The sequence below is a fragment of the Charadrius vociferus genome, unplaced genomic scaffold (assembly GCF_000708025.1).
Source record: "Charadrius vociferus isolate BGI_N301 unplaced genomic scaffold, ASM70802v2 scaffold255, whole genome shotgun sequence".
In the NCBI taxonomy this organism is placed as follows: Eukaryota; Metazoa; Chordata; class Aves; order Charadriiformes; family Charadriidae; genus Charadrius; species Charadrius vociferus.
In genome coordinates, this window is record NW_009648785.1 from 2,466,050 (window position 1) to 2,480,696 (window position 14,647).

Sequence of the window (14,647 nt, forward strand, 5' to 3'; positions counted from 1 at the left end):
TTCTGATTACTCACAGCCCAGTACCTCTCCTCCCAGCCAGGAGCAATGTGACCAGAAATAAATCCCCCACCTAGGGTTCGGCCTGAACAGAAAACGCTCCAGGGCGTGATGATCAGCAGAAAGGAGCAAGTCATGGTACAAATTGGCCTAAAACTTTTATGTGCAGGTTTTTTTTCCCCACGTGGGTTTGAGGTGGGTGGAAAGAGAGTGGAGGAAGAGATATGTTTAAATTACTGGCCGTGAGGAACGAGTCTGATCAGCACCGTGACAGCACAAAACAGACAATCTGAATAAAACTCTCAGATGGAGATTATATAAAGAGAAAATCAATACGGTCAAAATACATAAATAGAGAATTAATGGAGAAGGCTTTTATGGAGTGCTCAGCTGCAAACTCACGGAACTGGGCAAATTTTGAGAGGGCTTTATATTCTCTTTTTCTCCTTTGTATTTTTCAGGTCACCATGGCTTACAAAAATCAAGTTGTATTTCTTCTGCTTTGCTTCCTGTAAAATCAATAACAACAATCAATTAAAACTTGTTTTGTGCCAGCAGGCTATTGTTTGTGGTAATAATGCACGGAGCTGAAAGAAGATTGCTTTATTTCCTTGACCTCCTCAGCACCCAGATAAATACGCTGTCTGTTCCATCTACAACTTGAAACCACAACCCTGTCCCTGGGTTGGTTTTTAAATTATATGAAAGAACATTAGACACTCTCCCACACTGCAAACAGTTTGAAGTATCATCTGCTTTCAGTATCACCGTAACTGGCTGGGAGATAACATCTAATTTATGCCTAATTCAGCAAAAACTCCCAGTATCAGGCTCAGCCCAGGTTTTATTTTGATTTGAACCCTCTGTGATCCCACTGGCTTCGGTCAGTTTTCATCGAACAGAAGATGTGAACAGCCAAGGAAAAGACCTGACAATGAGAAACCTTTCACAATTCCTGCCAACAGCAAGCTGTGTTCATCACACAGCATCCAGGCTCTCTGCTATATGGCCCTGGTACCATACACTGGCTGTTCAGACATATGCACACACAAACATAAACAGATCTATATAGACATCAAGAGATACCGATGTATACATATATGGGTGCACGGAGAGAGACAGGGGCAGAGAGATCTAGCAGAGAAATTCTCTCACATCTCAACTCAGTAAGAAAACTTAGTCCTGAATTTTTTTTTGATTCATTTGTTTTACCAAAAGCCCTGAACATCCTGAAGTGCCAGGCACTGTACAAATGCTGGACCACCTCTTTCCTCGACAGCTGGAATTTTAAACAGATAGGGAAAGCAGGCAACAAACAGCAGGAAGAGCAGAGACAAGAGGATGAGGTTAACAGCAAGATCGAGTATGGGGCAGCTATGCACACAGCTTGTCCGGGGGTGGGGTTGCATTAGATCTGAAAACAAAGTTAGAAGGGTTTGTCAACTGGAGATGGGCAAGTTATGCAACTATTTGAACATGAGCATGCCTGCCTGCTCAGAAAGGAGATTAGGGACTTGAATACGCTTTTATATCTGCTAAATAATTAGTATCGAATAACCAAGTCCACTCTGCACTTTTCCTCCAAATAGCAAAATGTGAAGGAATTGTTTGTGAATTTAGACACGAAGGCTGAGATTTTTAAAGAGCCTTGACAGCGTTAGACACGCAGCACTCAACAACCTTCCCTGAGGTTCAGCTCCATGTTACAAATGCGAATCCTTATAGGGTCACGCTCCTTTTTACACCCTCGCCAAAGAGGCGTTACAACCATTTTATGCCCCAGGCTACTCTCCTACCCAGTGCCCCATGCTGGTCCTTGCAGCCTGGGAAAAAGCGTATGGCCCAGCCCCTGCCAGCCCCCCGGCTCTGGGGGGAAAGGACCCTGGGCACAGGGTAAAGAGCAACTCCTGTGTTCTACCAAGGTCTGATTTCTGACGGGTTAAACCCAGGAGTGCAAAATCAGAAGCAGAGTTGAAAAGACACACACCGTCAAAACACCTTGTCCATATCGGTTTGACTCTTCTAGTTCCATTAACAGCTATTACTCCCAGTTTCGCTGGCACAGCATCCCTAAGATATTTAGTACTGGAGGCAGATCCTAGTGCACATCGCTCTGCCCAAACGCAGCCGTGATCCAAAACAATCTCATCACCCTTTACCTGCACCGCCCTCTCCCTCCTCCCAACACTTACACAGGGTTACGACTCAGCGCAAGTGAACTTTCAGGCACTAGTCTCCATCTCTTTTTTTTTTCCTTTAAAATTTATCAGCAAATATTGCTGTTTGATGTCCTGTGCACAGCGAAACTCTTCTGATCGGATTCATTCTTTTTGCTTTCCCAGTTCAGGCTGCCTGTACTGGGAGAGCACCCAAAGCTCACGCAAGGAGAGAGACCAGTCCTTTCTGGCACGTGACTCTATTTCTCTACTTATTGATTGCACATTGCACAATGCCTTTAGTTTAATAAACTCTGGGGAAAAAAAAAAGAATAATCAACACCTCCATATCACCACTGTATTCAGCTGCCCTCCAGCAGTGGTTGGGAACTCACTGTGATCCGTAGATGTAACGAACCGCAGAGCAGAGAACGGACTGTTTATCACCATTTCCAGACACACTCTTAAACAGCCTGATTTTATTATACTTCCAGTGTTCATATGGCGAATCAAAGTGCTTTCAAAGAAACAAGAGTTACCCAATTAACCAGAATGAGACAGCAGGAAAAAACACAGTAGATAGGAAAACAGCCTTGCTCCCCACTCCAGATCTATTAAAAAAGCCTGGGTGAACACTTCTGTTTGCCCCTGCTGCTTTTAACCTCCAAACTGAAGAAACTCAGGCTGGTATATACTCTTGGAGCCAAAACCATCTTTCTTTGATAATTCCTTGACACTATATTCAAGCATCACCCCTGCCTCCCTGCACGGCTATTTTATATAGTTGCTGAAACCTCCAGGGTCTCGCTGGGTGAGCCTCCCACCAGCAGAGCAGAGGCAGGGATAACTGGGAAGGAAAGTTTGTGAAGCTCGGAAGCAGTAGACATCAGCAGAAAGCAGTGGGCAACAACTCAAGTGGCTCCCAGATGGTGCTCCCTCGAGCTGCAATTTACCCAGCTAAGATCGGGAGCACACAGGCCAGGCTGAATTCCATCGTTAGGGAGTGTTTTTTACAAAAAGAAAAAAGAAAAAAAAAACATTATGCATTTTTCCCAGTCTTTTCAAGTATCACAGACCTTGAAGAACTGAAAAAAAAATAAAATTCTATACTCAATATAATCATGCTTAAAATCCTCTTGACTAGTTCATCTACCCTTTCTATCTCCCTAATACCTCCTTTTCTTTCAATTTTGCTTTCAGTTTGTGAAGTTCTGATGGAAATACTTTCTGCATGGATGAATAACAAATATCCTTGTCCCCACTTCACTCATATGTTCTCCTGGCAGAAATCCCAGGCCTGGGAATATTAAGCTGTCAAGCAGGTAACAGTACTTGACTCGGGACTCACAGTCCTTGCAAGAACTTGTGCTGGTTGTATTTGAAACATTAACAGAAAAATCAGTGGGACAAAACTTCCCGTAACTGAAACCCCGTATCACTCTCAGAAATCCACCTGAGCCAGGCACTAGTCAGTGAGATTGCATGACAAGGGATTTTTTTCCAATGTTTGTCCTTTCTTCCTTTCCGTGTCTTCACCGGAATATACTAGCACCTTGCAAGAATCTTTATTTGCTCACATTTTCTGATCTGTTAAATAGCCTGGACACCTTTTAAGCTTTGTTTCTGTGTTAGGTTCATTGTATAACTCTGTTTCCCTTAATTTTATTAATGATAATCATATTTCTAAAACACCCCTATTATATTTTTATGAGGAAAGCTTTTCTGCTCAGGTCCTTTATTTGTAATGTGTTTCTCTTACCTGCTTTTCAGTCTATTTAAATTACGCTAAAAATATTTTGAAACAGACTGTCACTTGCTACAATTAAATTTCTGATAACTTCAGTGTGTTTATGTCTGTCAATATTAATTCTATAAAAGCTTGAAAACAAATGTCTCTTCCTTGGAGTGAAAAATACAGACCTACCATCTCCCATAGCTCCTGCAATCACAGCTCACCAGTCTCTTTCCATCTGATCACAAAATAGGCATGGGGTTCTCTCAATACAACAGTGTGTGTGATACACCATCTTTTCACCACAAAAAAAATATTATGGATACTGCCCAGCAAAGTTACCAAAATAGTACATGATTTTGGGTGCTTTTTATTTGGGTGTACAAGCTCAGACTCCTGAAAACAGTGTGTTCCATTCACCTGCTATTTCAGGGCATTCATTGATATTATTTCTCAGTACTTTTACAGATGTGTTTGTTTCCCTTAAAGAATTTTAAGTTGTAAACCCAGCATACGAAGCACCCTGCCCTTTTCTGCCATTGTTGGAAGCTTTTTCCCTCGCATCTTTTTCAACTCATAAAAATTTGTGTCGCTGCGGTTTGGGTTTTTCTTCTTCTTTATACTTTGGTGTATTAAAGAAACAATGTTTATTCAGTTCTTCACAACCACAAAAGCTGGTGGAAAAATTCAATCTTACCTGAAAGAGGAGCAGAGCTCCCAAAATGTAAAGATCAGAAATGCCTTCAGGAACACGGGCAGTCACCCTGAGGACAGGTCCTTGAATAAATCTTTTGCTCCCACTGCGAGAAAGGATACAGTGCAATTATATTAGCAGAGAAGCCAAAAGAAGGGAGATATTTCAGATGCCCCAGTGAAGAAAAAGCTCTAGTTTTGCTTGTATGAGTGGAGAGATGGGACCGTTCATTGTACAAGATAAAAAATTGAAATAAATTAGACCTTATAAATTCTGCTGTTGATGGAACTACTTCTTTCTCATCACTGGCTCCTCATTAGCCCAATTACATGCAATTGGCACAGCCTTTTCTGCAATATTTTCCACTTGTATTCCCCAAACATATCCAGACAACGAGAACTGGGTCCACCCCAGAGGTTTTATACACACACTGCCTTGCTGCTGCAGAGCAGATTTAGAAACTTACTGGAAGAAGCAGTATTTCCAACAAGTCAAAGTAATGGGCATGATGTATTTATAAATGATAAAGCTCAAAACCAATAAATGTGTGCATCTACACAAAACCACCATTTATTCTAAGTCTTGGAGAAATACCCATTCCACACTGGGCATGTTCAGACTGACAGTGGCATTAAACCTGCTCACAGTTATACAAAAGTCTTAAACTCTGAATTTAAGAAACAGTTTGAGAAATCTTGACATTCCCACTATGTGTTCCCCTTTAGGAAGGAGCTCATTTGTTATTTACTCGTGTCACAGGCTGCTCCCAAATGTAAGTATATGAAAGGCTGTATTAGCTCTAGCTTTCTCCAAGGATTTAGCGTATGTGACTGTGCATATTTGGCATATTTGCATAGCATATTTGCTTATGAATTGCCTGCACGGTAATTAAATGGCATATTTCAGTGGTGCCCTGGAACCCTGGACATTGATCCTGGGTCAGAATTACCAATCCTCTGCTGTAGGAGGAAGATCAGCATCCTCTGAAGTAAACGCGTCAAAGGAAGGATGCAGCACCATCGGACTGGGAGCTGGGCTCCACACTCACTTTCTGCCTTAGGACTACCATGTCACACTTCCAACACAGGTATGGTGTCCCAAAAAGTCCTGTGTTTAGGTTTTGTGAGAGGAAATGGAATCACACCTTTTAGTTTAATATTGCTTCTTTATATATATTTCCTTATTATAACATTTATATTTGTGGGGTTTCTTTTTCTTTTCCTAACTTCCATTATTTTGACTTATTACCTTTGGACTTTCTTTTATTTGTTACCTTGCTATTCCTGTTTCATCATTTCTTTCTTATATCTCAACATTTTTCCTCCTTGGAAAAGGTCTGTAACTTCCAAACACACCCAAATACACACACGTTTAGTGCAGCGCAAAGCAATGGCAGACTTTTCCTTGATTACTTGCCCGAATGGTGTCAGCAAAGAAAAAACAGATGTCGGAGGCACAGCTCTTAAAGGCCAAACAGGCCAAATTAAAGGAAAATGAAAAGATGTTGAGGCAAATTCACTCATTCTTCAAACAAACTCATATTCCCTATCTAGGTTTTAAAAAAAAATGCCATTCCTCCAACAGAAATATTCAGGAGTGTTTATGGTCTGCCAGATGATTGGAGTGTAATAAATGTAATTTTGCAAGCTTGTAAAATATCTTGACATTGCCTTAAAGAAACCACAATAAACTATCTGGTTGGATTGCTTTATTTCCATTTCTATACCTTATTAAACCGGCATGCAGAAGACGTAGCAGCAAAACAAGGGAAGCTCACCGATTGCAACACTAGAAATAACTGAAAATAGCTTAAAAATAAATTCTGTTGTAGGCGACAGTCCATTAAACCCCAGCGTATACCTCTTTAAGCTTTGCTACAAGCCAGATCCTTATCTCAGATGCAGGCAGAGTGCCCATTTACTTCAATAGGAGCCGCACATGCATATTCTGAAGCAGAATTTGGTCTGGTGTGTTCATTAAGGGCTTCTGAACTTAAGATGTTACTTTGACGTTCCAGAAAAGACCTGTAGTACAGATAAGCTTCTGTTGATTCTCGGTGAAGCTACCTCTATTGCTGTTTCGGGGCAAGTCCCAACACCGAGCCTGCTAGTGTTCCCCTCAAGCATGACATGCACCTACAGAATAATGAAGACATTGAACTTTTTGATTGACAGAGCCTTATAGAAATGATGCACAGAAAAGAACCATTATTGCAACATCGTGGCAAACCCCATCTTGGATTGAAATTCCCTTTTCATCTGTAGGCTGAGGAGCATGCCAGGATTATAAATGATTTATAAATGGCTATTGCAGGTACACAAACACGCACGATGTTCTAGGAAGTTAAGTGCTACAACTTCAGACTCAAGAGCCCCAGCAGCGCGCGCTCCTGGCAGCTCCCCAGATGTTCAGAGTCAGTGGCTGTAACTGTGGCAAGGGCTGCCTGTGCCCCTCACCCACCTCCACCCACCCAAGGACAGGCTCTGTCATCGGGCAGATCACAGACCCAACTGTCAGGTCCGCTCCAGCTTTGGGCCAACCCACAGCCTTGTTGCGGCTCACGGAAGAATTTGGCCTCAGGATCCCCATCAGTCACCTCTCCTCTTCTCCTCCCAAGCCGGCCTTGGATGACCCTCCTGTGATGAGAAGGGTTTCATCCCTAAGAGAGCATTTCCATAGAAACTGAAACATTGTCAAGGTTCACGAACAAATAAAAGGACCGAGTAATTTTCCATGTTTGTCAACTTTGGCACAATTTGCACTATTCCGATCAGTGCTGCTCTTGTTCTCTAAAAAGAAGTGGTTTTTTTTTTCTAAGTGGAGGTACTAAATTTGTTCTCATGCCCTAATTTTTAAAGGCTTCGCATTGTCTGTCTTCTGGCTTTATCTGGGTTATCGCATCACCTCTCTCTTCCTCCTCCCACCCCATTATCCTGGCTAAGGGAGATTTTTTTTTATACTTGGGATTTCTGCACAGATTATGAACCCCAGACACTGTCACTAGCAGCCCAAGCTGCCCACAGGGCTCCTCTGCCAGGGACAGACTGCAGTGGCTGTAGACAAGTGAGGGCCACTGTTTACACACTGGCATATCATAGAATCATAGAATGGTTTAGGTTGGAAAGCACTTGGAAGATCATCGTTTCCCACCCCCCCTGCCATAGGCAGGGAACACCTTCCACCAGACCAGGTTGCCCAAGGCCACGTCCAGCCTGGCCTTGAACACCTCCAGGGATGGGGTCTCAACAACCTCTCTGGGCAACCTGTTCCAGTGCCTTACCACCCTTAAAGTGAAAAACTTCTTCCTAATGTTTAATCTAAACCTGCCCTCTTCCAGTTTATAGCCATTCCCCCTCGTCCTGTCACTACATGACCTAGTAAAAAGTCCTTCCCCACATCAACCTGAGATGGAATGAATGGCACGCAACACCAACCTATAGAAGCAGCTGCTGAGAAGCTGGTACACGAGCATCTTGCCCAGCCTTGGTCCAAGAAGGGTGACCTCCACAAGAGAAAAAAGGTGGGCAGAAGGCTGCCCAGAGAGGTTGTGGAGTCTCCCACTCTGGAGGCATTCAAAACCTGCCTGGATGCCATCCTGTGCAACCTGCTGTAGGTGACCCTGCTCTGGCAGGGGGGTTGGACTAGATCTCCAGGTCCCTTCCAACCCCGACCATTCTGTGATTCCTAGTTTTGGAGCATTTCTAGGAGCTTCGTGATATAAATCACTTGTCTTTAGGGGGGAGAGATGAAGACCTGGGTTTCTCCTCCCATTCCTCTGTTAGACCCTCAGGGAGGAGCAGAGCCAGCAGACGGAGGGTGCTACTTGCCCTTGCAGCCCAGGCCAGCCAGTGCTCCCATCTGCAGGGCTTCAAAAACATCGCCTCCAACCCACACCAGATCAGAAACCGCACGTTTAAAAGGGAGAGCAAACACAATATTCCTAGTACTCAGAAGCAGAACAAGAAGATCATGTCTCCCTATCCATCCTCCTCTGCTCACCATCCCTGAAGGTGCAGCAATGCAAACGACCCTGCTCAGGCAGCGTGAGAGCCCACTCCAGTCCTCACGGGTGAACCAGCACGGCCCTCCAGCTTAAAACAACAAACACATTCTAGCTACGGTGAGCTCTATCTCAGCGCGATTATGCATCTATCTAGGAATTTGTTTCATCCCTGTGCCAGAGATTCAACCTCTGCAGAGAGCAAAACTGCAGCAGCAGATTTTTTCGGATGCTAGGTGCTGAATGACACAATAAAATAAAAATGCTTTCCTTCGTTTCCCATAGCACCTTCTCTTGGAGGGCCTGACACGAGAAGAATATGCCTTATTATACCTCTGCGGTTTGTAATTCCGGAGATCAGCCTTTTCACACACAGGGAAAAGGAGCTCAACAGAGCTCAAAGGATTTCACTAAGACTAAGCAAAAAGTTTGCGACAGAAGCAGGAGGGAGACGCGGCGCTGCAGACTCCTCTTCTGTCTTTTAGTCCCAATATTGCTGTTATTGTACAGTCCTGCTCTCCGTGGATCCTGCAGCTCCTTTGCTGGAGAAAGGAAATAGCTATTTACATTTTTACACCACATCCCAGGCAGAGGCAACGAAAACGGGCATCAGACTAACGTTTTAGCTGCAGTTTGACAACAGATTCATTAAAACAAAACGGCCCCACAGATTTGGATTATAAACAAAGCAATTAGCAACGACCAAAATTTGCAGCGTATTAAAACTATTTTGTGAGCCAGGCCCTCAGCGGTATCTCAGAAGGTCACCTCAGAAGGGCATACCAGCTGCTATCAGCCCAGCCTGTGGCTCCTTGGCTCTGGTCAGTGTCAAATCCATCCCCCAGCGCGCACCCCAAAGCAGCCCTTGAGTCACTCCATGTATTTCCAGCTCCCAATTAATTAATTCGGCAGCTGGCTGACACCACACCCTCCTTCCCCGGCCACACTCATTATGCTGGGCCCAGGGGGAGAGCGGGGGTGCAGATGCTGTTGCGCTCTTTTATTTCTGGCATACGCCTGGAGTGCTGTGCCGGCTGACTCGTGCGGGGGATTGCTCCCATCCTGGGGCGGAGGCTATTCCAGCCAGCCCTGGGAAAGGTCAGAAGAAGCCCTGACACATGCAGACCTGGCAATCACCGCTGTCCCAGCCTCCGAAAACCAAAGCACGGGGAGGGAATTCACCGATTTTCCGCGGTCCTGTTGCCTCTCCGCAGCTGGCTCTCGGGCTTTGCAGGCTGCGGCGGTTGCCCAGGTGCCTGCCGGAGCGGGGCGGGAGCAGCGCCTGGCAAACGGCTCAGAAAAGCTGCCTTCACCCAGGTGCACCCAACCTGGAAGGTTCTCGGCAGGCAGCGATAGCGATCACAGCCAGGCCTGGGGTTTTGCCCCAAACTGTTTTCAAGTGTTTTAAAACTGGGACTTGAAATAGCAATGCCTGGACTCGGGCTCCAGCCAGTCCTGACCTATCACCTGCGGTTTTAAGAAACGCCAGCTCTGGTTCTGGGAGTCACAGGCACGTTGCTTATTGTATATGTTCTTTCAGCATCCAACAACAATGCGGCTTATTGTCTTACACCTCTTATTTTTTCACTTTTCTTTTTTATTCCTACAACCATTTGTCAAAATATTGCTGCTCTGTAAGAGCTTTGGATACTCTGGCGTAGATTCAGTTACCAATGAACGTACAGGTTTTGGTAGTTACAAAACTCTGTTATATACTCCTAAATGCATATAGTATACTCAAAAATATAATTTGTTCTATTTTTTGCTCCATGTCTATAAACTATCGAGGATTTTTTTGCGAACTTTAACATGGCAGTGACTTTTATTTGAATGGATTTTCAAAGGATGCAAGTTATTCTCTGAGGCTGGAATAATGCTGGAATGGCAACGCGCTCTTTCCACAAAGGAGAGGCAAGTAAGACAGCTCATAATAAATTGTGTAGTGTAATAGTTAGATAATAGAGATACTACAGTACATGCTTTTGTTTTAAGAAGTTTTGAATTTCTAGATAGCTATGTAATGCCCAAAAGTTCCTGATGTTTTAATCACAATACAGAACAGTCTGTCTATTTACCTTAATTATTCATGTTGAGGTTTTCAAGGTTCTTTGTCTTCATGTTCCCATCCTATGAACTCATCAAGCATCAAAGTTTGGAGGGTTTTTTTTAGTTTGTATTCTGAATATATTACAGTTGGCATCCCACCATAAAATGCTTTGGCAGCCAAACAAATAGCTTTACATGAAACCCAACATAATCGTAGGTTATTGAAATATGCTTCCTGTACATGCCTGGAATTCCCCTAATTAGCAGAGTATTTTCTAATCTGTCCAAAATGGATCATGCCAAAACCACGATGCATTGTTCCTCTTGTCCAGCCAGGGCAGTGAACCATTTTGCTCCATCAGTTTTGGAGAGCCACCTATAACATGAAGGGAAATGAAGCACTCAAAATCTCTGCGTGCATGGGTTTTGTCCCATTGACAAAAATAATGATAATACAGACTACTTGGCCAAAAAGTCTTTCACAGGGTAACCCAAAGCAATTACACTTGATAAAACACTATGTATAGCCACACTCGGGTTTTTGTGCAGCTGCTTTGCCAGCCAACACTACAAATCCCAGCATGCCACTTTGCAGCTCACACCAGCAGACGTTTTCTTTCTTTTATTTTTTTTTTTTTAGATTAACTGTATTTTAGGAAGTGTAGTTCTGACCAGCTACATGCCTCCCATCTACTTTAAGAGAAAAAAACAGTCGTGAGACAAGTTAGACCCTGAATGTGGGACAATTTACCAATGCAGCCCTCCGCTGGCAAATGCGCAAGAAATTCCGTTGTGAAAACAGGGTTTTTTAAAAAAATATACACTTTTCCTTTCCAGGTAACACTGAAAATGTCTACCCTGGACATGCCTCTATTATTGCTACCGGAGAAGACTTTGACTATATAATGACTATTCTGTACATCATTATCCACTGTGGACCTAAATTCCCAGGCAGAAGTAGCTCCAGCTTAAAAGCTTTCTGTGGTTTTCAGCACAGAAACTGGAAAAAAAAAAAAAATACCACATGCCCTTTGTGACCAATCATGCAGAATAAACAGCAGATACTGATAAACTCTGATTTCAAGGTAAGTGCAGCCCATAGGCTGGAATGTAGCCACATAAATCTTTCCATACAGTGTACAAATGTTGAAGGTCAAAAACTATATGCAGATAACTCACAAACAGCAAAAGAGACTGAACTACACAATAAGGTGTTCATTACAAATAAACCACCTCCTTTATTGATTAGATACAGATCTTTTAATAAAACACTTCATAAGTCTTCAAAAGAAAAGAAACAGTCTGTGAAAATGAAGAGGAAAAAAACCCCACTTTTCTTCTATTGTGGTGAACACTACCAAAGTTTGAGAATATAATACATTGTGCAAAACCAGATTCACCTTCCTACATTAACTTCCAGATTTTGAAAATGTGGACTAGTTTTTGAACATGTTGACCTAGAGTATTAGCTTAGATGGTGCATAATCCATCTGATTTTAGCACTGATTTATGGCCTCAATTACGGAGTTCTACATCAATCTAGAAATTAATATTTCAGTCTAAACACCCTTTCACATTCTCCACAATATAACTTGTCACTGTTAATCTCTAGCCTTGATGTTAAACATCTCCATGCTATCAAACTCTAAGTACAACATGGATTATATTTTCTGTGCTGCTGGAAATGATTGAAGACTGAATTGATCGAAAATCTTGATTTATCTTGTCTACAATTTTCAGTAGTATGCAGTGATTTATATACCAGCGAAGGTTCTTTGATTAGCTTGCCATAGTCTAGAAAGGCTAAACATGATGGGCATTAGAATTTCAGCACAAACGTTATCTCTGCAGTAAGCACAATAGTGACATCTTGTGCCTATCAATACGTGTATTAACTGAAGTTCTGACACTTCTCAGTAGAGATTTACCTCCAGAGCTTTGAGGTTTGAGCAATCAATATATAACCTACTTTGATGCAATCTACACACTAAACCACATTAAAATAACATTAGGGCTTGTTTTAAGCTGACAACAGCCAGGAAATGCAGAGTTAAAGGCAAAAACTATACCTTTAACCAAACCTTACATAATTTCAGATTCTGTGAACGATGTGTGATTTTGTGCCACAGTAACCAGCTAAAGCACAATTTCAGTGCCCCAGTTTTCTAGGCTTTAGCTATGTTTACATACCCAGTCTGACTGTTTTAAACCAACTTTAACAGACTCTTCTAGAATGTCTAAAGGGAAGAGATCCGTAATGTCCTCTTGAACAGCAGACACCTGCCACAGGAAGGACTCCAGCTCTGCACTTGCCTCCTTCCTTGACACAAGGCTCTGCAGAGCAGCAGCTGGGACCTCTTGCCTTCCTTCAGCTGTGGGTTCCTGAATAGCCCAGCCCAGGAAGGAGAAGGGACACCTTTCCTTACAGCCACCAAAGAAGGACTGAGATTCAGTCATTTAAGTGTCCTCACAAATACAAATGCACCCTGTACGGGCACAAACTTGAACATAGGAAGTTCCATCTTAACATGAGGAGGAACTTCTTTACTTTGAGGGTAGTAGAGCACTGGCACAGGCTGCCCAGAGAGGTGGTGGAGTCTCCCACTCTGGAGACATTCAAAACCCACCTGGACGCTGTCCTGTGCAACCTGTTGTAGGTGACCCTGCTCTGGCGGGGGCTTGGACTAGATGATCTCCAGAGGTCCCTTCCAACCCTGACCATTCTGTGATTCTGTGATTCTGTGAAATAATCACAGTGCATTAAAATCTTGGTCTTAAAGAACATTAGACTAGACATTCAAGGAATATGTTAGTTTTAACAGACGTATGCTAAGTCCCTTTATTTGAAATCTGAATTGGTTTTATTTGTACAAAACTTTTCTAGTATAAGCTCCACCAATTCCACAAAATTGGGTGAAAACCTCCATTTTTCCCCAACAGGCAGTTACCTGTGTAGACTGTTCATACACGGTGCATCCATCCCATCCAGGGATCACTCCAAGTTTTGCCATTTAACTCCTCAACATCATGTAAACTACGAATTTCCCCCTATTGTCCATAAAGAGCCTATTTTGTCATGACTGTAGGATTGTTCATAACCTAGTTTCAGGTATACAATCTGCTTAAACTTTAATGGCAAAACATACTGTAAGAAGCACACCAGCAGAACATTATCGATAGAGGTAGCACTTTCTGTCCCAAGTACCAGGACACTTTCCAAGCAGGACACGCTGCTCAGCCCTGAAGAACCTTTTGGGCAAAACTGAGAAGCTGTTGAGCAGAATAGTTATATTTATTGCACCTTAGCTCAGGGAAAGGAAGACAAACATTGTAGAAAAAAAGACAACAGGAGCCTGTAGAGTCTGACACAATTAACAAAGTTGAATTCACCGAGAAGAGTTGGGTTTGTCTGTTGTGAAAATGTCTATTGTGTCACTTGTGTTTCCAACAGGTTAGGACTGCCAGCTGGCATTGGCTAGCAAGCATCCAATGGGACCCTGGGACTATTTAAGAGCACTGGCTAGAAGTGTGATGAACTCAGAAGGAACAAGGCATGACCATATCTTCAGTCCTCTCAGAACCAACAGGAAAACAGTATTGTTTCTGCTCGCCCTGTAGAAACAATGAAGAAAGTCAATTTGCAAGACCAATAGATCCCAGAAGTGTTCCCTACATGCCCCCCAAAAAGCACTAGATAAATAAAATGTAACTTGCTGAAACCTTCTACTTAGACACTGAGGAGGCTGGATGAGTTTTATGTAATACAGCAAGACCGCAGCCCATACTGGTAAAGATGCAAACCTGTCATTACAGTGGATGTTCACATAGCCAAAATTTTTACTACTACATACACTAAATGTATGCACGTTCACCTAATAAAACCTCATTTTTGAAGAGCTTCCACTCCCAAGTTTCTCCAACAACAGAAAGAGATAACTTAGATAATGTATAAGATCGACGTATAACATTCATATAAACTGAAAAAAAGATTAAGACCTTTTTTAAGACAATAAACTCAGTTT